This window comes from Sorex fumeus, unplaced genomic scaffold (assembly GCF_029834395.1).
Source record: "Sorex fumeus unplaced genomic scaffold, SorFum_2.1 ptg000072l, whole genome shotgun sequence".
NCBI classification, from domain to species: Eukaryota; Metazoa; Chordata; class Mammalia; order Eulipotyphla; family Soricidae; genus Sorex; species Sorex fumeus.
Window position 1 is genome coordinate 57,159,215 of NW_026606129.1, and position 27,550 is coordinate 57,186,764.

General features: G+C 41.2%; 1 long non-coding RNA gene across 1 annotated transcript; it reads left to right on the top strand.

The window, feature by feature from the left end:
• Window positions 1-396: 396 nt before the first annotated feature.
• On the top strand, window positions 397-23,583 carry LOC130037861 (uncharacterized). Its single transcript, XR_008794498.1, has 3 exons — window positions 397-657; window positions 22,843-22,932; window positions 23,562-23,583. It is a non-coding gene; the product is annotated as an uncharacterized LOC130037861 (long non-coding RNA).
• The last annotated feature ends 3,967 nt before the right edge of the window (window positions 23,584-27,550 follow it).

Here is a 27,550-nt window from a genome sequence, read left to right on the forward strand (position 1 = left end):
CGCGTACCCAACCCAGCAGCCTCTCGGGGACCCCCCGAAGCGGGCGCCCCGGCTCTGCCACCCGACCCCTGGAGCCGCTCCTCGCTCTAGAGAGTTCTTCGGCTGGCCCCGCCACTCAACGTGCTCGCGTCGGGGCCGGGGGTGGGCGGGGTCAGCGCGGGTGGCTCCGCCAATGGGAGCGCTGCGCCCGCCTCTGCGGCTGCGGTTGGGGTGCGCCGGGGGGCGGAGCCTCGGGCTTCCCGAGCCCGCCAAAAGGGGAGATGGCAATGCCGGGCGATCACCTCGACGCCGCGACCAGTGGCCGTGTGGCTGGGCCTCGAGGCGAGCCGTGTCGTTGCCCCATGCGGCCGGCGAGCGCGACGAGCCCGGCGAGGACCGCGGAACGTCGGCGACGCCTGTTTCGGGACAGGATTCCACCCACTCTCAGCACTGGAGTCACCGTGTGCAAAACCCGACGGACTGATCCCACGTTTGGGAAATAGTTGCATATAAAAGCCTGGGAAGGAGATAAAGAGAGGAGGCTGCAGTGATAATGACCTGAAACCCTCAGGGCTGACTTCCCTGAGGAAGGTCATTCCCACCAGGATCTATGTTCTTTTTCCTGCCTCCACCTCCTCTTTTGTCATAAATGACCCGGTGGGATCCATCCACAATGCAGTAAGGTAAAGGTAAAGGCCCTCCCGTTGATCGTCGATTTGCTCGAGGGGGCCCAGTAACGTCTCCATTGGAGACTTTGTTGTTACTGTGTCTGGCATATCGAATACTCTCGGTAGCTTGCCGGGCTCTCCGAGAGGGGCGGAGGAATCGGACTCGGGTCGGCCATGTTGGCCGCTTGTAAGGCGAATGCCCTACCGCTGTGCTATCGCTCCAGCCCTCACAATGCAGTAAGTACTTGGAATGCTTTGATCGAGCTACAGCTTAGTATTACAATCTGATTCTGGGGCTGCAACACAGGGAAGAAAGTGCCTGTGTTGCAGGCCTCTGACCTTGGTTAGATCATTGGCTTGGCTGATCCCTTCCCTATTCCACCCAGCACCTGCAGAGTGACCTCCGAGCACAAAGCTACAAACAACACCTGGTGTGGATCCAAAACAAAAACCAAAAGGATTCTGCCAAGTCAAGGGTACGCCGGTGGTTGTTTTTCAACTTTTTTTCCTTTCATATATTCAGCCTTCCTATAATGTGTGTATTAATTTATAAACATTTGGGGCCAGAGTGATGATGCAGCGGGTAGGGCGTTTGCCTTGCATGCAGCCGATCTGGGTTCGATCCCCAGCATCCCATATGGTCCCCGTAAGCACCGCCAGGAATAATTCCTGAGTGCAGAGCCAGGAGTAACCCCTGAGCAGTGCTGGGTGTGACCCAAAAAGCAAAACATAAACATTTGCAGTCACATTTAAAATGGAATGAGGAGACAGAGGAGTTAAGGACTTCTGGTGTGTGCCTTGATCACATGTTGCCTGAAAGCATCACACACACAAAGTCTCCAAAAATTTAAAATATATAGCAAGGTCCTGGATATGGCTAGCAGTAAATCTGGGTTTATTTTATTTATTTATTTATTTTGGTTTTTGGGTCACACCCAGCAGTGCACAGGGGTTTCTCCTGGCTCTGCACTCAGGAGTTACTCCGGGCGGTGCTCAGGGGACCATATGGGATGCTAGGAATCGAACCCTGGTCGGCCGCATGCAAGGCAAACGCCCTACCCGCTGTGCTATTTCTCCAGCCCCAGTAAATCTGGGTTTAATACACATACACACACGCACATACATACACGCACACACACACAATATGTGTACAAGCATATTTGTGTATTCACAAAAGTGTTCATTCTGCCTTAAAGCTACTTGACTGTTAAGTGGGAAACCTTTTAATTAGCATCAGTGTAGGTGGAATAAACTATCATGGGTTATGGTGAATACAGAAAATATCTACTGGGTCCTTTCTATATACCAGACACCATACTATTTCCACTTAATCCCCAGAAACAACAGGGAGATACAGATTGTGCAAAACTTAAAGGGTTGTAAGACATTAAATCAGATTAAGTTAAAAATCAAACATTGAAACTAGATCTGTTTAACTTAGACTTTTAATTCTTGCACAAGTTTTCCCCCAAAAAATGATTGATCATACCTAAAAGTATAATACAACTTAGTCTTTGCCTAATTGCTTCTATTTAAACAACATTCTCAAGGACAGTGAGATTCCCTTATCCTGTGATAAGCATCAAACCTTTTTAACAATTAATAAGGAATTAGGGCAAGCCCAATTTTTTTTTAAATCAGTGAAGTAAATTGTAAGAACGTGAGTGTAAAACATTTCTTTAAGCAAATAGGTGAAAACACATGTTGGGGAAAAAAATGAAAAAACTGTAGGCTGAGACAAAAATACTATATTCTTTTAAGTTAAAAGTACCTTTTTATGTGGTGCAAAAAATAGTGTAAACTTTAAGATGCTTGCCTTGTATGTGGCCCAGTTTGATCCCTAGTATTTCAGACATTCCCCCATATAGTAGTACATCCCTAATAGCATTGCTGAGTTTGGCCTGAATTGCCCTTTTTTCTATACAAATGAGACCACAGATGGTAAGAAACTCAAATGTTAAGGCTTCAAGAATTTTGTAGTTCATTAAGGTATACCCAAAAGTTCATTTTCATCAATTTAAAAGTAGGAATTCTCATCACTTAAAGGATAAGTAGACACTGGTGCCAAAGGTTTTCCTCATTTGTGAATTAAAAGCCAGTTTGGAAGGTAAGAGATAATAGGCTAGAAGACCTGATGATGATTAAGATTACCAAAACTAAGAAAAAAAAGAACCATTAGTTCTCCATCGAGATTGACCTAGGAACAGGAGAGATAGAACAGTGGGTAAGATGCTTGCTTTGTATAGGCCAGCCTGGAGTCATTTCTGACCACAGAGTCAGAAGTTAGCCATGAATACATTAAGGTGGCCCAAAAAAAAATAAAAGGAATTAATTAAAACTGGATAGAATATTTTTTCCATTTTGATTCAACATTAATTTTGCTGTTGTTCAGCCCTGGCCCAGAGAAACAGCAGCAAGTCCTGGAAGACACCCCACTGCCGGAGACCTTAATTTCACCAGGGCACCCCAAATGGAGCAGGTGCAGTCTCTCTGCCTACTCCAGATGGAATCCCGGCGACCAAGAGCTTCCACAATCAAGGCCCAGTTATGCGGGTTCCAGGACTGAATCTCCAGGCCACATGGCAACAGAGGACCTGGGATGTCCCTCCCCGGGTCCCCGCCCACCCAGCAGACTGGCTGTCATGCCCACAATTTGCCTCTGGGGTCCATCTTAGCACACAAACAGCCCCGGACCAGAGACTCCCAATTGAACCCCAAGATGCCATACCCAATAATTTACAATCTAGAAATTTACATTTACAATTGCCGCCATGCGAGCTCTCATGATACTCAAACTGAGCAATGAAAAATAGATTATCAAGCGTCCGCCCACGGAAGGTAGATTGAATGGTGGTGGGAAATTTTAAGCAAAGCATAATGCTCAAAATTAGAGAATATTAGGGAAATTGCTGTAGAGGCAGGGTAAGGACTGGGTTGTGGGCGATGGAAAATGTACACTGGTGGAGGGATGGGTGTTCCATCATTGTATGGCTGAATCTCAAACATGAAAGCTTTGTAACTCTATCTCAGGTGATACAATTAAAAAAGTAATGTGAAGTTCATGCCCAATTCAATCAGCTTAATCAATGGCTGAACAAATATAAGTATTCCTACATTATTTTTTAAAAAATTGCTGTTTGTTTTGGGGTTGGAGATCAAACCCGATGTTTTCTTTTTCCTATTTTTATTTGAATTTTTAAAATTTATTGAGTCACTGTGAGATACAAAGTTGTCTCAGTGTACAGTGTTGGATCACCCATCTCTTTACTGGTGTCCACTTCTCTCCACCAATGATCCCAGTTTCCCTCCTGTCCCCCAGCCTGCTTCTATGACACTTTTCTTTTTTCTTTTTTCCTTTAGGCACCCCAACATTTTTTTTTCACACCACTGGATGTGACCCTGCAAGCCACTGGCTCCTCCAGGGTCCCCAACTGTCCCCAGACCATTTGAGCCCCCAAACTACTTTAGAGGCCCCCTGCTAAATATATATCTACATATAACCGTAATGTAGATATACATATGTATACAATACACATATATACATATATAGACATACATATATATGAAAGTATATATATATAAAAGAAAGTATCCTTCCCACATATATGCCTGACTGGGAACACCTGTAAAGGTGATTAGAGGCTTCCCCAAAAGCCTCCATCCCTCTCAGAGAGCCCGGCAAGCTACTGACAGTATCCCACCCACAGAGCAGAGCCTGACAAGCTACCCATGGCATGCTCGATATACCAAAAACAGTAACAATGATGGTCCTCATTCCCCTGACCCTGAAAGAGCCCCCAATATGCCATCGGGCTACACTAGCACGTGTCAGGGACGAATGGAAACTTTACTGGCGCCCACTCAAGCCCGCTCAAGCAAATCAATGGAGAACAGTGATACAAAGATATAGTAAAGTAAAGGCCCTCCCTTGATCATCGATTTGCTCGAGCGGGCCCAGTAACGTCTCCATTGGAGACTTTGTTGTTACTGTGTTTGGCATATCGAATATGTCACGGGGAGCTTGCCAGGCTCTGCCGTGCGGGCAAGATACTCTCGGTAGCTTGCCAGGCTCTCCGAGAGGGGTGGAGGAATCGAACTCGGGTCGGCCATGTTGGCTGCGTGCAAGGCAAATGCCCTACCGCTGTGCTATTGCTCCAGCCCTATATAAACAAATTTTTTGGAGGGCCCAAGGATGTGGCTCTGCAGAAGAGTGTTGTGCCTTGCATGTTTGAGGTCGTGGGCTTGACACTAAAACATGTATGTATATGTGCATAGATTTAAGTGTTTACTGAGTACACTGCTATGTGCTAAGGATAAAATGGAAGCAAATGAATATGGTTATCTCCTTTGGATTTACAATTTAATAGGGAATATATCTAACACTAGCATCTATGGTGATGGCCAAATAGAAACCAAAAAACTAAGATGGAATTAGTGGGCATTGGAGGTATGAGTGAGACCCCCCCCATGTTTAAACACTATATGCATATGTATAAACATATGCATAGAAATATAAAGTATATTTGTTAGGGAGGAGTAACCACAGGTAAGCATGATTCTAGAGCTAAAGTTACCAACCAGAGATTAGAAGTCTAAAGCCTATTTTGTTCTAACAAATCAAAGTAGTAATGGGCACAACAGCAATATAAGGACATTAGAAAATAATGTGGGACAGTCTATAAAGGAACTGCTATCCCATTTCAAATTTGGAAACATAAAAATGAATTTCAACTTTTATTTTAAAATAATCTCATTTTAAAAATGACTTAGATGATATTGGTTGCATTACCCAGCACTTTCTGTATGCCAAGCAATAGTATAAGACTATTATATGGAGCCAGAGAGATAGCTAAACAGACTGGAGCTCGTGCTTTGCACAAGGAGGTCTGGATTCAATTCCCAGCACACCAAGGTTCTCTGAACACCACTGAGTGACACTGGAGTACTGCTGGGTGTGGGCCCCGAATAAGAAGAATAGTATTACATGTTTTTGAGGTTTGGGGCACACTTGGGGGTGCTCAGGGGCTATTAGCTGGCTCTGTGCTCAGGACTCACTCCTGGAAATGCTGGACATGGAGGGCTGAGGTATTCCTGATGATGGGCCTGGATCTGGACCTGGACACACACACGCACACACACACACATACACCTCACAGTGTGGTGCTTAGGGCCACCAGGTCATACTGGTGCTGGATATAGAACTCGGGGCCTCATTTATTTTAGACACATATATAGGCTACTGCTTTAGCTATCTCCTTGGCCCCATTAACTTCCTTCAGGTGATTTTAGATTTGGTAGGGATAGGGGTGAGTCACGCCTGGCAGTGCCCAGGGCTTACTCCTGGCTCTGTTTTCAAGGGTCATTACTGGCAGTGCTTGGGAGACCTAATGTGGTGCCAGGGATCGAGCCTTGTGTTGTGTTCGCTCCTTAATCCCTGTGTTCTAACTTCATCCCCATAATAAACATTTTAAGCCAATCCTGAGACGAGAGTTACTGGACCAGTTCTAGGAACTGAATGGGAGTGAGGCAAGTAGAGTTATTCTAGGCACACTGAGTGTGTTAGCAAGGATTGTCTCAGTATGACAGCATTTTAGATAAGGGAATTAAGTTAGATATCTCATCACGGGGCTAATGCTTGACCACTTCATGAGGTGGGTACTCACATTTTTCTGAAGCAGTAGCTTACAATGTACTCAATAGTATAAAATAGAAACTATGACCAAAGAGATTAAGGGCAGGAGCACATGCTTTCCCTGCAGAAGCCCAATTTAATTTTCAGTACCACGATTCCCCAAGCACTACAAGGAGTGACTCCATAACACCAAGTTCAAGCACTGCTAGATATGACCCGTAGACAAAAAAAAATTTAAAAAATTTAAAGTAAGGTACAGAATAGGATCAATAGACTATTGTATTTGGGTTAATTCAGTTTAAGCCAAAATAAGATTAAAGCCTTCCCTATATCTTTCATGTTCCATAACTACCCACATTAGTTGGCCAGAGAGAACAGCTGCAGCTACATGACAAAGGTGAGGGAGACTTTTTATTCTCATGCTTTTGTACTTTAAAGCACGTGAATATATCACTCAAAAACAAACTATGGTTTAAAAAGAGGAAGGGGTCAGAAAGATATTGTGGGGATTAAGCTGCATGCCTTGGAAACAGTTGACCCTAGCATCACACAGCATGTCTGTAGGTGCAGCCCAGGAGACCTCCGAGGGGTCACTGGACCTCTTGAGCACTACTTGGGAGCACCCCTGCACAAAAAAATAAGTAAAAAGAGGAGAGGCAATTTGGACTCAAGTGAAAGAAGGATGCTACGTTCTCATTGTCATTACTAGCAGCTTGTGCAAAAGTAATACAATAATAATAATAATATAGAAAGTCAATCATAAATTTTGGGAAAAGTCCTTACATTTGACTATAAAGGAATTATAGACTTTCTCATATTGGTCAAAGCAATGAGGTACATATATAGTCAATAAAAAGTACTAATAAAACCTTTTAATTTTTTTGGTGTTCAGGACTTACTTGGGCTGGAGCGATAGCACAGCGGGTAGGGCGTTTGCCTTGCACACAGCCGACATGGCCGACCCGAGTTCGATTCCTCTGCCCCATCTCGGAGAGCCCGGCAAGCTACCGAGAGTATCTCGCCCGCACGGCAGAGCCTGGCAAGCTCCCCATGACATATTTGATATGCCAAACACAGTAACAACAAAGTCTCCAATGGAGACGTTACTGGGCCCGCTCGAGCAAATCGACGATCAACGGGAGGGCCTTTACTATTACTTTACTTTTTAACCACAGTAACAACCAAGTCTCACAATGGAGACATTACTGGGCCCACTCCAGAAAATCAATGAACAATGGGAGGACAGTGACAGTGACAGGAATTACTCCTAGGCACTGTGCTCAGGGATCACTCCGGCTCGGGATCATTTGTGGTGTTGGAGATTAAACCCGGTGCAAGGCAAGCATCATGCCCACTGTACTATCACTTTAACCCAGTAACTTTGAAGAGAATAAAGTCACTAATAAGATTTGAAAGTAACAACAATCCTTAACATGTACAAAGAAACTTCATGTGACTTAAAAATAAAGTACTTTCTTGTCTGTTCTTGTTCCTTTATTGTTGCAGTGACAGGAGTGAAGGAGAGATAGCACACATAGTAGAGATGTTTATAAACTTGATTGTTCTTGTGGGAGTTTTTCATGCATGCTTGGTTCTTGTCTACTGGAAGTTGTACACTTTATTGGAGCATCTAAGATCCCAACTAGTACTTTTGCCAGGATCACACTCATTATATAAGTCTGTGCCGGGGATGGAACTTGTACCCTGTGCCTACAGTGCCAACACACTACTGTTGCGCTAACCCCAGACCCCTTCATATGAACTTCTGGTAAAAGATATATTCCATACTCTATGTATCTTTAACATTAAAGTTCACATAACTAGGAGCTTCCTTTATATTTGGTATTTCTCTTGAAATTAGCAGGAGGGAGAGCAGAGAGATGCTGCAGGTAAGGCAACGGCCTTCCTTGTGGCCAAATGAAGTTCTATCCCTTGGCACCACATATAGTTCCCTGAATATTTCCAGGAGTGACCCCTGAGCACAGGTAGGTGTTGCCCAGCACCCTATTCTTCCTCCCCCCAAAATAAATTAGAAGTTAGGAAAAATAATATAGGCCAATCAATAAAACCACTGTGAATAAATCCAATTTATAGAACTTTAAGAATTGTATGGATTAAACGATAAATGATTAAGCAGTAGAGCACATACCTGTGATCACTAGTACCATGTGTCAGGTGTTTTGTTGCCCCAGAGCATCACGGGGAAATCCCTACAAAATGGTACCAATCCTTAGCACTATGTTCCTCCATACACCACCAGGAGCGATCCCTAAGCACCATGGTGGGAGTAGCCCCCTGATCATTGCTGGCTGTGGCACAAAAATAAAACAAATGCCCTTTAAATGATTTATATTTAAACTCAGTGCCTTTTACTGCATTTGAGAAGATAGATGAACTTCATTAGCTAAATCCAAGACTTGCTGAAAACAAAATGGTTTAATAATTGGAAGTAATTACTGAGTTATAACAGCTGGCTTATCAGTACTAACTTAGTTATATGGTCATTTACATTACACATACTTTCACTCAGAGAAAGATTTAGATTTATACCAACTTAATGTTGTTATTGTTAGAGCACAATTGGTAAGTAGGAGGGGAGAATGGCACAAAGTACAAGCTACACAAAAAGGAAAAAATATGTTCAAGAGGAAGTGGCACATTGCAAATGTGCAAAATGGTGAAATATGAACATTCAGTTGAATGTTCATGTGAGTCAGGCATTTGGACTCAAGTAGGAGAGCACATGCCTGGCACGTGCAAGACTTCGATTCAACCTCAAACATCACTGGACCTATACCCAGAACTTCCCCATGTGGCCCCCAACAATAAAAACAGTGACAAAAAGTGTCTTTGATTTTATTTTTATAATAAATGCGGGTGGAGGTGGTGCAGACAAAGAACATTGTATAGCGATTTAAAATTTTAGGCGATTAACACTTCTCACCAAATTGGAAGACTGAATAAATTGGAGAAAAGAGGGAACATTTGAATAGCTTCTTATAATTTACTAAATGCTCCATGTATTTTTTCAACAACTTTTTATTGATATACCTCATCTGATAATAGGCCCACAAGCTGGGTTTCTGAGGATACAGCCGAAAACAAAGCAGTTCTATCCTGACCATGGGTTTCTAGCCAGATGCTTCCATATACTCCTTACCTCAGATTACTCCTTAATCTCAGCATTGCCTGAGAAACATGGACACTTTTTTGCTGGGGAGGGAAAGGTTACTCTTCTGCCTTGGGAAAGAAACACTACCAATACAGATGAACATGATTCCATGATTCAAGTTTGCAAATGCTAACTTCAATTTCAGGCTCCAATAACTAGACAATATTCTACTTGCTTAAAAACCCCTGGAAGGCCTCGTTTATTACTCCAGGGTCTCAAGAAAAAAAATAATAAAACATATGAAGTTATAGCACTATGCATTTCTGCCATTCCTCTATGTATCACTTCTCTTATTTGTTTGATCTTCCTGTTTTTTTGAGAAAATAAACATCCCACCAGCTTCCTTAAAAACACCAGATTCTGGGGCAAGTTGGGGATGGAAGGGAAAATGGGAACACTGGAGGAGGGAAGGTCGCAATGGTTGTGTTGGAACACTAAATGCCTGAAACAACTGTATAATGAACAACTTTGTAAATTATAGTGGGTTTTTTGTTTGTTTGTTTCTGTTGTTTTCCCCCTTACATTTTATAGAGAGCTGGAGAGATAGGACAGTGGGTAGGGAGTTTGCCTTGCATGCAGCCGATCCGGGTTCAATTCCTCCATCCCTCTCGGAGAGCTCGGCAAGCTCCTGAGAGTATCCTGCCCGCACAGCAAAGCCTGGCAAGCTACTCATGACATATTCAATCTGCCAAAAACAGTAACAACAAGTCTGACAATGGAGACATTACTGGTGCCTGCTTTGATGAACAATGGGAAGGCAGTGCTACAGTACAGTGCTACATTTTATATAAACACTGGTTTACAAAGCTATTCATGACAATTTGTTACAGGCATTTAATATTCCAACACCAATCCCACCACCGTTATTCCTTCCCGCTACCATTGTCTCCAATTTTCCAACCACCCCTTAAGCTTGTCCTCATAGCAGGCCCTCAGTAACCTATTTTATATTGCTTGTTATCAATAATTTGCTAACAGAATGACCAAAATAAATGTTTCCTTAGAAGTCACAATTGTTTCATTTTACCATGGAGCCAGTAAGTCCTTGTATAAAAGATGATTAAAATGTTACAGGTTAAGCCTTCAGTATTTGTATTTTGTTATTCGAGATTGGTTGCCTTTTACATTACATCCCGCCCAATCTGGTGTGCTACTCCTGGTTTATCAGTGTTGTAGAGTTTGAGATGTCATGGCTGCATGCTTCAGGAAGTACAAAACTTTTAATGGAATGATACAGTTAGAGTTAAATTTTTAACCGCCAGGGATTCTGGAAGCACAGGGAGATTGGGGAACGTAGCCCATCCCTGACTTCATAAAAACCTGGAGATTTCAGTCACAAAACCCACATGATTGACTTTTTCAGTGAATTAACCTCTGGATAAGGCTTTTCCTGAGCAATGGAGTCCAGCTGGGAGCATGGCAGCAATCGTGGAGTGTGGAGGTTTCCAGCTGCCAGGGCTCTGGTTGGGTAGGTGCTGGGCTGACCTGCCTGTCACCAGTTTGCCTCTAAAACTCAGCCTTGCACGGGATCCAGAAGAATCTTTTTATCTTGTTGGTCTCTTTCAAAATTTATTTATGAGTCTCTGGATCATTGCCAGTGAATGAGCTTACTTGGTGCTAGAGGTGGTCCAGGGTGTGACTTCAGGGTTTCCAGAAGTATAGGGAGATGGGAGGGAGATAGCCCATTCCCAACTCCAAAACCACGGTGTTTTTAATTCACTGTATCACTGTCATCCTGTTGGTCACTGATTGCCTCAAGTAGGCCCCAGTAACATCTCCTTCGTCCTAGTCCTGAGATTTAAAAGTGCCACATTCGAGGCTCTTTCAGAGTCAGGAAAATGAGACCCATCATTGTTACTGGTTTTTGTCATATTGAATACGCCACGGGGAGTTTTCCAGACTCTGCCATGTGGGCAAGATACTTTTGGTAGGGCGACATCTTATTATCTAGGTTTTTAAGAAAGAAAGAAGGAAAGAAAGAAAGAAAGAAAGAAAGAAAGAAAGAAAGAAGAAATAAAAGAATACCAGATTCTTAATTTTTTGGCTTTTCTAATGGCACCTACAGACGTGAGGATGACTTCTGGACAGGAAGAAGCAAATTCCCTTGATTGAGCAACAACTGAACTCAAAACCTGCTTTATATGACATTATTCTGGTTATTTACTAGTCATCACTTCATAATATCAGAAGAGTGTTGAGACTTCTTTTAACTTTGGACATTTTCTCCCCAATTCACAAAACTCCAGTAACAAAAGTTAAAATTATCATTTTTTGTTATATATTAAATACTAATTTTAAAGGAACATTAGCTAATTTTCTTTCTTTCTTATATTTTTATTGTTTTTGGGCTACACTTGGTGATGCTGAGAAGTTACTCCTGGTTCTGCATTCAGAAATTATTCCTGACAGTGCTTGGGGGACTATATGGGATGCCAGGGATCACACCTGGGTTGACTTCATGCAGAGCAAATGCCCTACTGCTGTACTGTCTCTCCAGTCCCTCATTAGCTAATTTTCAACTACTAGTGAATAGATGGACAAAATAAGGTATAGTCATATAACAGTGTATTATTTTGCCACAAAAAAAGGAATAAAGCACTAATATGTGCTTCCAACATAGATGGGCCTTGAAAGCTATGCATAATAAAGGAATCCAGTCACAAAAGTTATGGCCCCATTTATGTGAAATGTCTGTAATAGAAAAACCTAAAGACTTGAAAGTTCAAGAGTAGTTGTCTAGAACTGACTGGAGGAATGGTGGATTTGGAGGTGAAAGGTAAGGGATATGTAGATAGAATATTTTGTCTCTTTTAAAGTAGATACAGGGGGTATGGTGCCGCCAGCAGGTCAATCTGTACCTGTGAGGTGAGTGCATCAGCAACCTGATGGTACCTTCAGACTTCCAGATACCCCAAAATTGCTGCTGTGCCTTTGGCCAGACCCCAAAAACTTGGGGCAAAGTTTACCAAGAAAGTAAGTGGCCAAAAGTTAGGTATGTGGGAAACATACCCACAAACCACCTCCGCCTCAGCTATATTATTGGAGGCATGGCCTCTCTGGTTCCTGATTGAACTGCTTAATGGCCATGATCCCAGAGACTCAGAAACAAATCTCAAAACCCAGCGGCTTTTGGCAGAAATGCATCCAGTCTCTGCAGTAGGTTACCAGTGCTGGGCCAGCCCAGGTGGGAATAGGTTTCATGCCTTGGCCTGTTCCCCATGGTGGCCCAGTGGCCGCCATCCTCCAGAGGTCACTGGACAGTCAGGTTTGGGCCCGCAGTGACGAGACATTTTGGGCTTCAAGGGATGGGGTTGGAGCCAGTTCTGTCCTCCCCACCCCAATGAGACCCAAAGTCATCGCCCATGAATTGCCTCTCTGGCTCCTGATCAAGCTGCTTAACGGCCATGATCCCAGAGACTCACAAACAAATCTTGGAACCCAGCGGCTTTTGGCAGAAATGCGTCTGGACCCTGCAGTAGGTTACTGTCGCTGGGCCACCCCAGGGGGGAAAAGGTGTTGTCCCTCTGCCTGCTTCCCCCTGGCAGCTTGGTGGCCGCCATCCTCCAGAGGCCATTGGACAGTCAGATTTGGGCCTGCAGTGACGAGATATTTTGAGCCTCATGGGATGGCGGTGGAGCTGGTTCTGTTCTCCCCACCCTAATGAGATCCCAAGTCATCACCCACGAACGGCCTTTCTGGCTCCTGATCAAGCTGCTTAACGGCCATGATCCCAGAGACTCAAGAGCAAATCTCGGAACCCAGCAGGTTTGGGCAGAAATCCCTCCAGATTTAAGTGTTAAAATTTTGGGGGAGGCAAAAGAGACAGACACCCTTTCCCTCCGGGGGTTGGGGGGGCATGGTGCCATAGTTCAATGCATAATCCATTCACATTTCTGCTGAAAGCTGCTGGGCTCCAAATTAGGTCCGTATGCTTCTGGGGCCAAAGCTGTGCTGGAGAGCCACTTGTGGGGCGCAACTCTCGGCCTCAACTGGGCGGGAAGCACTGTCTTTATTATTTTTAATTTTGTTTTGGGGATGCAACAGTATATCTCAGGGATTACTCCTAGCTCTGTACTCAGGGATAATTCATGGTGGAGCCCCGGGGAACCGTATGGGGTGCTAGTGATTGAACCCTGGCTCACCACGTGTAAGGCAAGCATCATATTCACTGTACTTCAGCCCTTTCATTTTTTGTTTTGGTTTGGTTTTGGGACCTGACTTAGCTGTTCTCAAGGCTCCTCCTTGCCCTATACTTCGGGATCACTCCTGGAAGTTCTCAGAGCATCAAATATAGTACTGGAGATTGAATACAGGTTGACTGTGCAAGACAAGTACCCTACCTGCCGTACTATTGCTCCAGCTCTATCTTTTTTATTTAAAAACTTGTATTAAGGTGAATTAAGATTAAGGAGACTAGGAAATAGGTTGAAAGGTTGGAGTGCATGCCTACCATACAGTGTCCTGGAACTAATCTCAGTACCATATGGCCTCCCCAACATTGCCAGGTATATTGCTGGTGGCCCCTAGCTGGGGAAGCTTTTCCCCACAAAATGTTAATTCATATTGCAAAAAAAGGAAAGTTTTAAAGGAATTAAGAAAGGAAATATTGGCTGGGGAGATGGCTCAAAAATTTAGAGCACATGCTTTGCAAGCAGGAAATTAGGTTTGATTTCTGGCACCACTTGGTCTCCTGAATACCACCAGGGAGCAACCCCCACGCACTAGCTGGAAGTAGCCCCCAACTGCTTAGCTTGGCAAAAGAAAATGAAATATAAAACTTGGAAAAGAAAAAGTAAAATTATCATGTCTGTAAATGACATGTTAATAAGTATAGAACATCCTAAAGATACCATTGAAAGCTACTAGGAAAAATTAAATATTTTAAAAGGGGAGGCTACAAAATATTCTTAAATGACTGCTTTTATGAAAAAGCAGATAGATAAATTAAGAAAACAATACTATTTTTTATCAGAAAGAATAAAATGCTAAGAATAAATTTAACAATGGACATGAAGTATAGTGTAGTAATAAGATATTGTTTTAAAAATAATAGAAGACACAATGAAATGGAAAGATAGATATTCCATGTTCATGCACTTAGAGAATTAACAGTTAAAATAGCTATTTTACATAAAGTCTTACCCCAGGGATTCAAAACAATTACTATAAAAATTTCAATAGTGGAGCCAGAGAGATAGTTATAGAAGGTAAGTCACTTGTCTTGATCCAGTCACCCTGGTTGGATCCAGGAACTGTATATGGTCCCCTGAGCATTATGAGGAGTGATCCCTGGGTACAGATCTATAAGTAAGGCTTCAACACAGTCAGAAGTAGCACACTCCATCTTACAAACAATATAAAGTAGGTTTGTTTGTGTCTGCAAAGTAGCAGGCTGGGGTGGTGGGTAGAAATTGGGGACATTGGTGGAAAAGGGATCACACTGGTGGTGTGAGTGGTGTTGGAACATTTAATGCCTGAAAAAACTGTATTATGAACAACTTGGTAAATCACTGTGTTACAATAAAAATGTTAAAAATACATTAAGCCAAAGTGCTTCTTTTTCTGCACAATAAAAGAAATTCTGTAAGTGAAAAGGCAGTGTCCTGAACAGAAGAAAATTTGCAACTCACACATTAGCCAAGGGTTTTATAGCCAAAATATATAAAGAACTCATATAACTCAACAACAACAGAAAAACCTGATTTAAAAATAAAAAAGGGCTGGAAATCATGCTCTACATACTAAAACACTAGTTTCTATCCCCAGCATGGCATAGTAGCCCCCCATCATGAGGCGTGGCATACCCTGCAAAATATGGACAGGATCTAAATAAACATTTCTCCAAGACACATATCATAAATAGCACATGAAACAAAATTCATCTTATTATTTGGGACATGAGAATTCAAACCACAATGAAATAGCATCTTATATCTTTTATAATGGCTAATATCAAAAAGATAGAAAAACTGTAAGTGTTGGCACAAATGTGGAGAAAACAGAACCCCTGCTTCTTGTTAGTGGAATATAAACTGCTACAGCTATTATAGCAGTGAGTTCAGAGATTCCTAATTTTGTTAATATAAATACCATATGATCCAGCTATTCCACTTCTGTGTGTTAACTGAAAAATTATGAAAATACTAACACAAAGAGCTATGTGCATCCCTGTGTTCATTGCAAAATTATTTTCAATAGTCAAGATATAGAAACAAGGACTGGAGAGATATCTCTTGGGGTTGAGCACATGCTTTACAGGCATGAGTCCCTGGTTTAGTACCCATCACCACCTGGTCCTTCTAGCAATTCCAGGAATAAACCCTGAGCACTATTGGGTGTAGGCCCCTCCCAACATAAAAATAGGTATGTAAACAACTTAACTGCTCATCATTGGATAATGAATAAAGATGTGATATATATAGGCAAGCATAACTTGATAGGAATATCACTGTATCACTGTCATTCCATTGGTCATCGATTTACTCGAGCGAGCGCCAATAGCATCTCTATTCCTCCCAGCCCTGAGATTTTGCAGCCTTTTCTTATTTGTCTTTTCCCAAGGATTGGAGGCTCTTTTCAGGGTCAGGGGAGTGAGACTTGTTGTCGTTACTGAATTTGGTATATCTAGTACACCACAGGGAGCTTGCCAGGCTCTGTCCGTGCAGGCAGGATACTCTCAGTAGTTTGCTGGGCTCTCCAAGAGGCATATATTTTTATATTTCTCTCTATGATTTGTTGTCTACTGACTGTCTGAACCCGATCAGATATGATGTAGTAACCATAGAAAATGGGTAGAAAGTGTCTTATAATGTGTTGTGCGGCCGCAGATCCGGAAAGCAGCCTGGAGCGTGGCGGTGGTTGGGCAGTGGAGGTCGGGTGCTGGGGCTGTGTCTCTTGGGATGGGGAGGGCTCTCACCTACCCCACAGCCTGGCACGGAGTCCAGTGGCATGGTTCTGGGGGTCTCCTTTTATACTCCCATCTGGGAGGAGCATCCGTGAATTCTGGAGGGTGGCCAATGAGGAGATTATCCGGTGCCAGCAGGGTGTGGTTTATGGGTGTGATCCCTGAATCACCAGAGACTAGCGGAAACAGGCAGAGGATCTCTGTTCCGGGTCCTATTGAGTCCAGAGTCCAAGGTCACAAAGTTCTGCATTATCTGGGTTCTGTGACTTCATTTATGTGTGAGGCTCGGCATATATTCTAAAAAATCTATTATGGGTGATTCTATTGTTGTGTGAACATCACAGGGTATATATATTTATTCATATATATTATGTAAATTATATATAACATATAAGTATATATTTATTTAATTTATATATATATAAAACTAGATGATAACATATCTCACACCTTGGCTAACTATAGGAATAACTATTGTATATGTGGTTCATCACCCATCAAAACATTATCCAAAGCCTCTTTTGCAGACCACAACACCCAAAAGGAAAGAGAGAACACAAGGGATTGCCCTGCCACAGAGGTAGGGTGGGATGGGAGGGATAAGGGTGGGAGGGATATTATCCATGGTGGTGGAAAATGGGCACTGGTGGAGGGATGGGTATTTGATCATTGTATAATCGAAACCCAAGCACAAAAAATTGTAAATTTACAACTGTACCTCATGGTGTTTCACTAATAATAATAAAAAAAAAATCATTATCCAGAGGGGTGGGTGTTTGATCATTGTGTGATTGTAACGCAAACATGAAAGCTTCTAACTATCTAATGTGGTTCAATAAAATTTTAAAAAAATCATTTTCCAACACAAGACAAGACTTTACATACAGTGGTATCCCATTCAACAATTCAAAAAAGATGAACTTTGTAATTTGTGGCAACATGAATGGGCTTGGAGAATATTGTAGAGAAGTGAGATAACTCATGTAAAAATACAAGTATTCATGATTTCACTCTTAAGTATGTAAAAAAATAAAACAAAAAACATTCTTGAATTATAAAAATAAAAAATAAAATGGTGACTTATAAGGAAAAGAAGGGAGAAGCTAATCTTTTGGTCTAGTTTAATAATATGATATATAAAAACATCAAAATATAGTGCTGGATACAGGAAACCAGTAATGTATTATTAAACAAATATTCAATGTTTTAAAAACATTAGTTCATATAACCTTTTAAGGACCAAGGTAATTATTAGCATAATATATTACTATGTTCATCCAAAATGCAAAAAATGAACTATTTCAATTGTTTAAGTTTAAATTGGCTTTTAAGTACTTTTTTTAGGAGGCCAATGCCTTATCCATTAGGCTACTGGGGCTTCTTAAATACTTTATTTTAAATGTCATTTTCTATGGTATTTCCAAATACAAAAACATTTTCCCCAATTATTTTTTTCACTCAATGTAAAACATTTCTTGGGTAGAAAACTTTCACAAATGTTTGCAACTTGGGTGTTTAAAAAAAAATCCACAAAGTTGTAGGACCTTACAGTGACTGAAAAAATAGACAATTAATTATTTGAAGTTTTCTTTTAAGAAGTCATTGGGGAATCAGCCAAGCTTAAATGGGGGTAATTGGTAGGTCTATGGTTGTAATTTACATAAATTATAGACACATAACACCAGACATTTATCTAATTGTAAAAAATAATCTGGTGTTAAGTTACTTCCCTAAAAGAATTCTACTTGTGCTTTGTACCATTTGGTGATTAGACAATTCTCCTGAGAATTTAAATGTGTTTCTCTGGGGACAGAATATGTGCAAAATGGGAATAATTGTTTAAAAAAGCTCACTTTTTCCTTACTTTGCAGAAGTTCAAAGTATCTATACATTTCTTTAATAAAAATGGTATTAAATAACCTTGTGATTCTTTTATATTTGTACTCACTTTCCTACTAGAGATACCAATTAGCACTCATCATTATAGCTGCTTTTTTAAGTAATGAATTCTTCATTCTCCTAATCAATCTGCTATCACATGTTGTATGAGCCTTAGTTGGGTTTTTCCATATAAATAACAAGAAACATAAAATTATAATACAACCTTTTCCAAATATTTCTTATACCAAGTTCAAAATGCTATTTTAAACAAGTATGTTAGGCAGCTAGAACTTAAACCATTACAGAATTATATGCAAGAGAATTTAATCCAGATATTTAAGCTTCATTAATTATTCCAAGTTCTACAGATAGGGATCTGGAGTCAAACATTGAATTTTAAGTATACTTTATTTAAGCCTTGGGGGGGTCTAACCCAGCAGTGGTCAGGGGTTTCTGCTGGATCTGAGCTCAGGGATCACTCCTGGCAGGGGTCAGGGTTCATATGTGGTGCTGGGAGGTGGGTGCATGAACCTAGGTGCATGCAAGGCAAGTACCCTACCCACTGTACTATCTCTCCTGTCCTTAAGAATATTAAAAAAAAACACATGATAACATATAAGTAAATTTTAAAACTTAAATGATCTCCAGCCATAGTCTATCTACCATATCCTAGAGAGTAATCTTAAATGTTAAAATATCTCACACTTTCATGTTGGGACCTGCTCATTTTCAGCTTACCACAAACACTAATGGCATTTATTCACCAAGCCCATTCAATTATTTAACCATCAGTTTCTAAACAACAGTATTTGCCAGGAATTTTGTCGAATGAGGGAGATTAAGCATAAGACATACATCTTACTTGCAAAGATAACCAAGCAAAGGAGACCAACCTGACACCAGTTCATAGACACAGACTGAATTTGCAAGGCCAGAGTTATGGAAGAAGTAAAGCAGCAAGGGAGCAATGACAGGAATCTAGAAGGTGAGGACACAAGCGGGAAAAAATAAATATACATACCAATGTGAGAATCAAAAACATTTATGTATCAAGGGAACTTTTTTTTGTTGTTTTTTTGGGTCACACCTGGCGATGCACAGGGGTTACTCCTGGCTCTGCACTCAGGAATTACTCCTGGCGGTGCTCAGGGGACCATATGGAATGCTGGGAATCGAACCCAGGTTGGTCGCGTGCAAAGCAAATGCCCTACCTGCTGTGCTATCGCTCCAGCCCCTCAAGGGAACTTTTATGTATCAGGTTCTTATACACAAGGTGAGACTGAATCATAGAGACACTCATGTGCTGTTGTGTTAAGAGATTTGGACTTAATTCTGAAGGTAAGAAAGAAGAATTTAAACAAATTAGAAGGAGACAGAGCCAATAGAAGGTGCATTTTACACAAATATTCTGGTTCTTCAGGCTGGAACGATAGCACAGCGGGTAGGGTGTTTGCCTTACACACAGCCGACCCGGGTTCAATTCCTTTGTCCCTCTTGGAGAGCCTGGCAAGCTACCGAGAGTACCCCGCCCGCACAGCAGAGCCTGGCAAGCTCCCTGTGGTGTATTCAATATGCCAAGAACAGTAACAAGAAGTCTCACAATGGAGGCATTACTGGTGCCTGCTCGAGCAAATCGATGAACAATGGGAGGACAGTGCTATAGTGCTATTCTGGTTCTTGATAGAGAAAGTAGAATTTAGGTAAATACCATGAAAGCTCAGAAAGACCAGTTATGAGACTTGTAAAAATTAAGATAAGAGATAATTTAGGACTCGTGGTAATTGTCAACTTACATAGATTTTCTTTGCCAATGAGAGATTTCTTCCAGAAGCAAGATTTGGTGGGACTGATCAGTAATAGTGAAGGGAACTATGGCTACATTCCTATCTTAAATGGAAAGGATTTCCCCACCCTCCCCCTACTCCTTGCCCCACAGCTTTCCTTTCATGAACGTGAGTTGTGGGCAAAAAAAAAAAAAAAAAATTCCAGTTTTAAAATTAGACAAAATTTTTCTTGATAATCAAGGTGAAGATTTGAATCTTGAAACAGTTTTTACTCAGGAGCTGCTCCACCTGTTACTAGCTCAAGATATCTTAGAGAAAAGAAACAATCTGTGTCAGACAGTACATTCCAATATTTTTAAATAGAGTTTCTGGGTCAAACTTTTCTATTTGTTCTGATTCAGAGATTGCTGTTATCTATCCAATAAGGGAGTCAAGACAAGCTTAGACAAGCAAGGTTAGACTTTTGCTTTAAACTTGCTTGAGTACCTGTTTCGTTACCTTTTTTGGGGGGAGGGGCACACCTGGCAATGCTCAGGGTTTACTCCTGGCTCTATGCTCAGGAATTATTCCTGGTGGTGCTCAGGGGACCATATGGAATGCTGAGCAACAAACCTGGGTCGGCCACATGCAAGGCAAACACCTTACCACTGTGCTATTGCTCCAGCCCCCTATTTAATCATCTTATAACTGCCTTCTGGTCAGCAACAGAAGTTAAAAAGAAATTGAGAATTTGTAGGTTTTATTTCTGCATAGGCATGTGGATTTATCTGCAGGATTTCTTCCCATAACCAGGTAAGTCTAATTTTGACAAAAGTCCATGCAAGAGTCTTGAACTTTCTTTAAGCCTGCCACATCAGAGGGACTCCAAATGAAATTCCAATTTGAACAGTACTTTAGAATTTTCTAAAAGATCAAAGCAGTAAGTCATTAAATGATATTTCTGGGTGTTTTATTTTATTTAGTTTTGGGGTTACACCCAGTGGTGCTCAGGACAGGAATCAATCCTCGTAAGATTCAGGGGGCCATATTGAAAGCCTACGATTGAACCCAGCTCAACCACATGAAAGACAAGTTCTTTATCTGGTATACTATTGCTCCAGCTCTGTTTCTAAGTGTTGTTTTTATTTATTTTTTTAAAATAAATACTATAAAGAATTACAACACTTCCAATTCACAATTCAGGTACAGAAAACCTAATAATATTAAACTAACAGGAACATCCTCTATACTAAACTATTAACTATTTTCCTTGTTAGAATGATTTAACAGAAATCCATTGAGTTTGAAATGGAGTGATGGGGTATAAGAACAAAGAAAAAGAAAATGAATGGTTTATGTTTAATCTTACTTTACACCATATTATGTTATCCTAAAAAAAATACTGGTGAGAGTACCAGTTTAATTGTAAAAAGTTTAAAATTGTTAAGGATAAAAGGAACTGTAGCTTTAGTAGATCAGATAACGCTCTTGTCTTGTGTGAGGCTGACCTGAATTTGATCCCCAACAATACTTCGGGGTCCTCCAAATTCCACCAGTAGTGATCAAAAAATTGTTTGGGAAATTAAATTTGAATTAGACATTTAAAGAAAGTCTGATATATCTCTGTGAAACTCTACGTTCTGAGAAATAATTTAATGCCTAGCTCATGAATACTAAACCTAATTATCTTTTTTAAGTCCTGAAAACTAGCCGTCAGAAACACAAATATCGCCATTCCAGAAGAGGGCAGCAAAACTTTACTAAGCAGTTTAAAAAATCAGAGTAGCTTTTTATACTGCTTAACAATATTTTTCAAATGTTCAGTAAGAGCTAAGTGAACATACAAACGTATATGTTCATAAAGGTATAACTAATCTTATATATGTTTACACACACACACACACACACACACACAAGCTTATTTTATGTGAGCTCTATCATCTAATTGTAGACTTTTTTGGTTTTGCTTTTTAAGGCCATACTTGGTGCTTCTCAGAGCTTAAGTAAAGTAAAGGCCCTCCCGTTGATCATCGATTTGCTCGAGCGGGCCCAGTAACGTCTCCATTGGAGACTTTGTTGTTACTGTGTCTGGCATATCGAATACTCTCGGTAGCTTGCCGGGCTCTCCGAGAGGGGCGGAGGAATCGAACTCGGGTCGGCCATGTTGGCTGTGTGCAAGGCAAATGCCCTACCACTGTGCTATCGCTCCAGCCCTCTCAGAGCTTAATCCTGGCTTTATGCTCAGTGACCCCTCATGTTGGTGCTTAGTGAACCATATACAGTCCAAGGATCAAATAGGAGTCATCCTTGGTTTCTTACCCCATATAGTAACTCTCTGGATCCTTCAGGTATTATATTTGCTTAATCAAAATTTTTTGCAGAGTTCTGAATCCACAAATGTGCTTGGATGGATAGGACCTAAAGCAAGAGCAGAAGGAAACAGATGTGCGAAAAATGTAGCCAGTGTGTGATCTTTGATTTGATCCCTGGCACCTTATAAAGCCCCCAAGCACTGCCAGGAGTGAGCCCTGAACACAGCTGGACAACCCAATTTCTCCCCACACCCTCTCCATAAAAACCAGAATGTGAGTACCACAATTAAATGAGTGCGACCTCCATTTACCACCAACCAAAACAAAAAAACAGTAACAAAGGAAAGGTTATAAAGGTCATAAAAGAGACACAGAAAAATTTTTGTCTTAACCTTTTTTCTGTGTATAAATCAACAGTTAAGTACTATCACATGATATGTGCCCAATTCTACCTCTTTTTTTTTTTTTTCCTGCAAAACTGGTGCTCAAGCAATTGGAAAATGACTTGCTGACTTAAAGTATTGCCCATAGGTGCTGAGGCAATCCTGACAGATTTGCTCTTTGGAATTCTCAGAGAGGAAGATCCTGGAAGATTGCTCAGTGGCTTAGGCAACAATCAGGGTAAGTAAGTGAACTGAATCTCTGGTTTTCAGCAAGCACCAGGCAATCCATACTGTCCAATGGGCTGACATCCTGGCAAGGGAAAACAGCAAAAAAAAAAAAAGTTAACACCTTTAGACATTAAAGCACAATTTCCTGTTTCCCTACCCCCAGCCCTGTCTGCTTTCTGGTCTATGATTTTGACTATTCTAGGTACCTTATACAAATAGAATTATACAATAATTATCCCTTTGTGATTATTCCTTATTCCTTTCCTATAGTATCTTCAAAGTTTAGCCATGCTATACCATGTGACAGGAATATTCTTCTTTAAGACTGAATAACACTCCATTGCACATATATATCCATTTAATTTAGCCATCTATCCATCAATGGAAATGAAGCTTCTTAGCTTCTGTGAATAAAGCTGACTTGCTCTCTGAGACCTTGCGTTCTAGCCTTTGAATATGTACTGGTAAGTAGTATTGCTGGATTATATGGAAGTTTTAATTTTTTGATAAACCATCTTCTATCTTACTGCTTTCTGTAGGACCTGCCCAATCTTACCTTCACACCAAAGCACAGGGCTCTAATTTTACCCACTCACCCATCTTTCTTTTTGTAGTTTTTATCTTTTGGACCATGCCCAGTAGTACTCAAGGATCACTTCTGGCAGGGCTGGGGGAAACCCTACAAAGTGCTGGTGATTGATTGAACCTAGGTTAGCCTCATGCAAAGCAAATGACAGAACTGATTGTACTACCTCTCTAGCCCCACCAATATTTATTTAATTTTTGGTGAGTGCTGAGGGCACATCAAATGGTGGTCAGGGTGGTGCTTGGAAGCCCCTATGTGCCAGGAATCAAACCTGGGTGGGCCCATGTGCAAGGGCCCTTACCTACTGTCCTATCTCTCCAGCTCTCTCTCTCTTTTGTTTTTTCAAATACTAGCAATGTTAACAGGTGTTAATGATATCATATTTTTTGTTAATGATATCTTTGTGGATTTTATTTTGTTAGTAATGTTGGGCATCTTTTCATATGCTGTTGACCATTGTTATTAATTATAGATTAAATTATGGATTAAATTATTTATTTATAATAGGTGAGTAAAGGTATCTCATGGCATCGCATTTATTTCTTATCTAGTGATGATCATCTTTGACTAGATTCATTTACCATCCAATATATTTCTTGGGGCTGGAGCAATAGCACAGCGAGTAGGGTGTTTGCCTTGCACACGGCTAACCCGGGTTCAATTCTCAGCATCCCATATGGTCCCTCAAGCACTGCCATCAAGTGATTCCTGAGTGCAGAGCCAGGAGTAACCCTTGAGCATCGGCTGGGTGTGACCCAAAAAGAAAAAAAAAACCCAATCTATTTCTTGTTTGTCCACATATTTTGCATATTTTAATTGTTGGGTTATTGGGAGCTTAAGGATGAAAATCAGCAAAAACGTCTGCAAGTGGAAGGCTTTTACTTTGATCCCTACCAAAATACCACCCACCTGCACTGAGTGTGGTTCCTGCTGTCTGGGGCCACTGTAGTACAATGGAGTATGTCATCTCCAGCACACTTGCAGGCATGTATGAACACAACTCAAGTGTGGGATTATTTATTTATTTATTTATTGACTTTTTAGGTCACACCCGACAATGCACAGTGGTTACTCCTGGCTTTGCAATCAGGAATTGCTCCTGGCGGTGCTCAGGGAACCAAATGGAATGCTGGGAATTGAACCTGGGTCGGCCACATTCAAGGCAAATGCCCTACCCACTGTACTATCACTCCAACCCTAAAGTGTGGGATTCCTAGTGAGCACAGCAACTATAAATATAAGCAAGTACCATAACTATTTAAGTGTGCAAGCGCCAGTGAACAACACCCTGGCTGAGTGTGCAAGCACCACAGACCAAGAATGTGTGTCCCCTCTGGCCAACACCACAAAAGGAAAAGAAGGGGTGGGGAGAGTTGCATCATTTGTTTTCTTATTACATTTCCAGATTTCTTTATGTATGTGACTCAAATCCTCTAACAGAGGTGTACTTCCTCCAGTCTGTGTCCTATCTTTTTAGTCTTTCAGTTATGTCTCTTTCTTGATCATGTCAGAGCAGAAGTTTTTTCTTTTAGTTTTTTTTTTTTTTTGAGGTAGTGGGGCTCCAAGGTCATGTTGAGCCAAAAGCTGTTAAGAGCCAGGAGTTAAACTCAGATTGTCACCATGTAAGTCGTGTGCTCTGCCTTTTAAAAATCAAGTGTCCATTTATTGGTTATGTTTGGGGGCTCTCAATTTATGCTATTGACAATCTATCCTTCTACCAATATTACTGATTTGGTTATTGTAGTATTATAGGAAAATTTGAGCAACTCTTTCAATTTTGTTCATGTTAAGTTGTTTCGGGTATTTTATGTTTTTCAGGCCCTCCCGTTGATCGTCGATTTGCTCGAGCGGGCCCAGTAACGTCTCCATTGGAGACTTTGTTGTTACTGTGTTTGGCATATCGAATACTCTCAGTAGCTTGCCGGGCTCTCCGAGAGGGGCGGAGGAATCGAACTCGGGTCGGCCATGTTGGCCACTTGTAAGGCGAACGCCCTACCGCTGTGCTATCGCTCCAGCCCATTTACCTTAATGTTTTTCAGATTCTATATAAATTTTATCTTATGGATTTGTGACAGTGAATTTATATTTTCTTTTTTGGGACAGAGGGGCACACCTAGAGACAAGTAGTGCATAAGGGATATTCCTAGCTATGTGCTTAAGGGTCCTTCCTGGTGTTGCCTTAGAGATCATGAGGTCCCAGGATGAACCTGGTGGTGCTGGGATTGAACCTGGGTCTTCTGCATGCAAAGCATGTGCTCTAGCCCACTGAGCTATCTCTTTCACGAAGTATTTTAAATGTATCCAAATAGATTTATGTAAATCTTAATTTTAAGAAAATTGGGGGCCACACCCAGAAGCACTCAGGGACTATGTTCTGGGTCCAGATTTCTATATGGATTTTACAATCAACTTTTAAATTTTAGTAAAATAGTCAACTTTGACTTAAATGTGGATTGCTAAATCCATAGATTAGTTTTAGGAGAATGGATCTCTTAATAATATTGAGTGTTCCAATTCATGAACATGGTATGTTTTTCCATTTATTTAGGTGTCTTGTAATAATTTTTATCCCCCCCCACTCCCTCCATTTCCTTCCCTTTGTTGTTGATGCAATGACTGGGTGTTGCACATCAGATTCTGGTATTCAGACAGCTGGCTGTGGTGCTTGGTGAAGATTGCACCCTTTAGCTACAGTCCCTACAACAGTCACTCCTGATTCTGGTATGGCTGGACACCACAGCACCAGGGATCATAGACAGCAGAGCTGCCAACACTGCACTTTGTGCAAGTGGTTGCACCAGAGATTGAACTCACAGCTTCACACTTGCTCAGCAGAAATTTTAGTCATTGAGCTGTCTTCTGGTCCTAATGCTCTGAATTTTTACATATAAAATGCTTAAAAAACATTTGTTTTTCATATTTTTATGGTAAGTGGTATCATCTTACATTTCAATGTCCTATAGTTTAAGGGTCAAGAAATGGCTTAAAAGGCTGGAGCACATCTTTTGCTTTGGGGCCCCACGTTGCTTTTGAATTGACTGATTGTGAGCGCACATGTGCATATGTGCGTGTGTTAATCATTTGGTATCATTTTCCTTCTGCCGCAAAGACTTCTTTTAACATGCTTTGTAGTTCTGGTTTCCTGGTAATAAATTCTTTCCAATTTTCTATAACTCAAAGAATTTATTTTGATTTTGCTTCTGGCTGGAGCGATAGCATGTTTGCCTTGCACGCAGCCAACCTGGCTGACCCGAGTTCGATTCCTCCGCCCCTCTGGGAGAGCCTGGCAAGACACCGAGAGTATCTCGCCTGCAAGGCAAAACCTGGCAAGCTACTCGTGACGTATTCGATATGCTAAACACAGTAACAACAAGTCTCACAATGGAGACGTTACTGGGCCCGCTCGAGCAAATCAATGAAAAACAGGAGGACTGTGCTACTGTGCTACTTCTGAAATTCAGTTCCACAGGTTTTAGGGCTCTAAATTTAATTATTTTCCATTTAGTGTTCAAAAATTTCACCTACCCTGTTGCCAATGAGAAATTTCTTGTCATCTTTATATTTGTTTCTTCAAAAAAATAAGTAGTCTTTGACTACTTTTTCTCTGAATCACTGATTTGAATAACTTGGTAATGATACATCCTTGTGTCATTTCATCCAGTTTCTGAGGCTCACTAACTTCTTAAATCTGTGGATATATAATTCCCAAGTTTATGAAAATTCTTTCAATTCTATCATCACAGACTGGGGGGGGCGGGGGGAGGACACATCCATTGGAGCTCAGGAGCTACAGCTCCAGGCATAGTGTTCTGGGATACTCCCAGTGATCTCTGGGAAACCATATGGCTCTAGGGCTCAAATCTAGGACTCCCACATGCAAAGCATGGGCTCCAGATCTTTGACTATATCTTTGACCCCAAATATTTATTTTTTTGTCTTTTCCATTCTCTAATTCTCTATCCGTATAGATGTGCTCTAAATGCCCACACATGCTTTTCAGTTTTTTTTCTATGTGTATGAGGCAGGGGGTGATGGTGAGTGG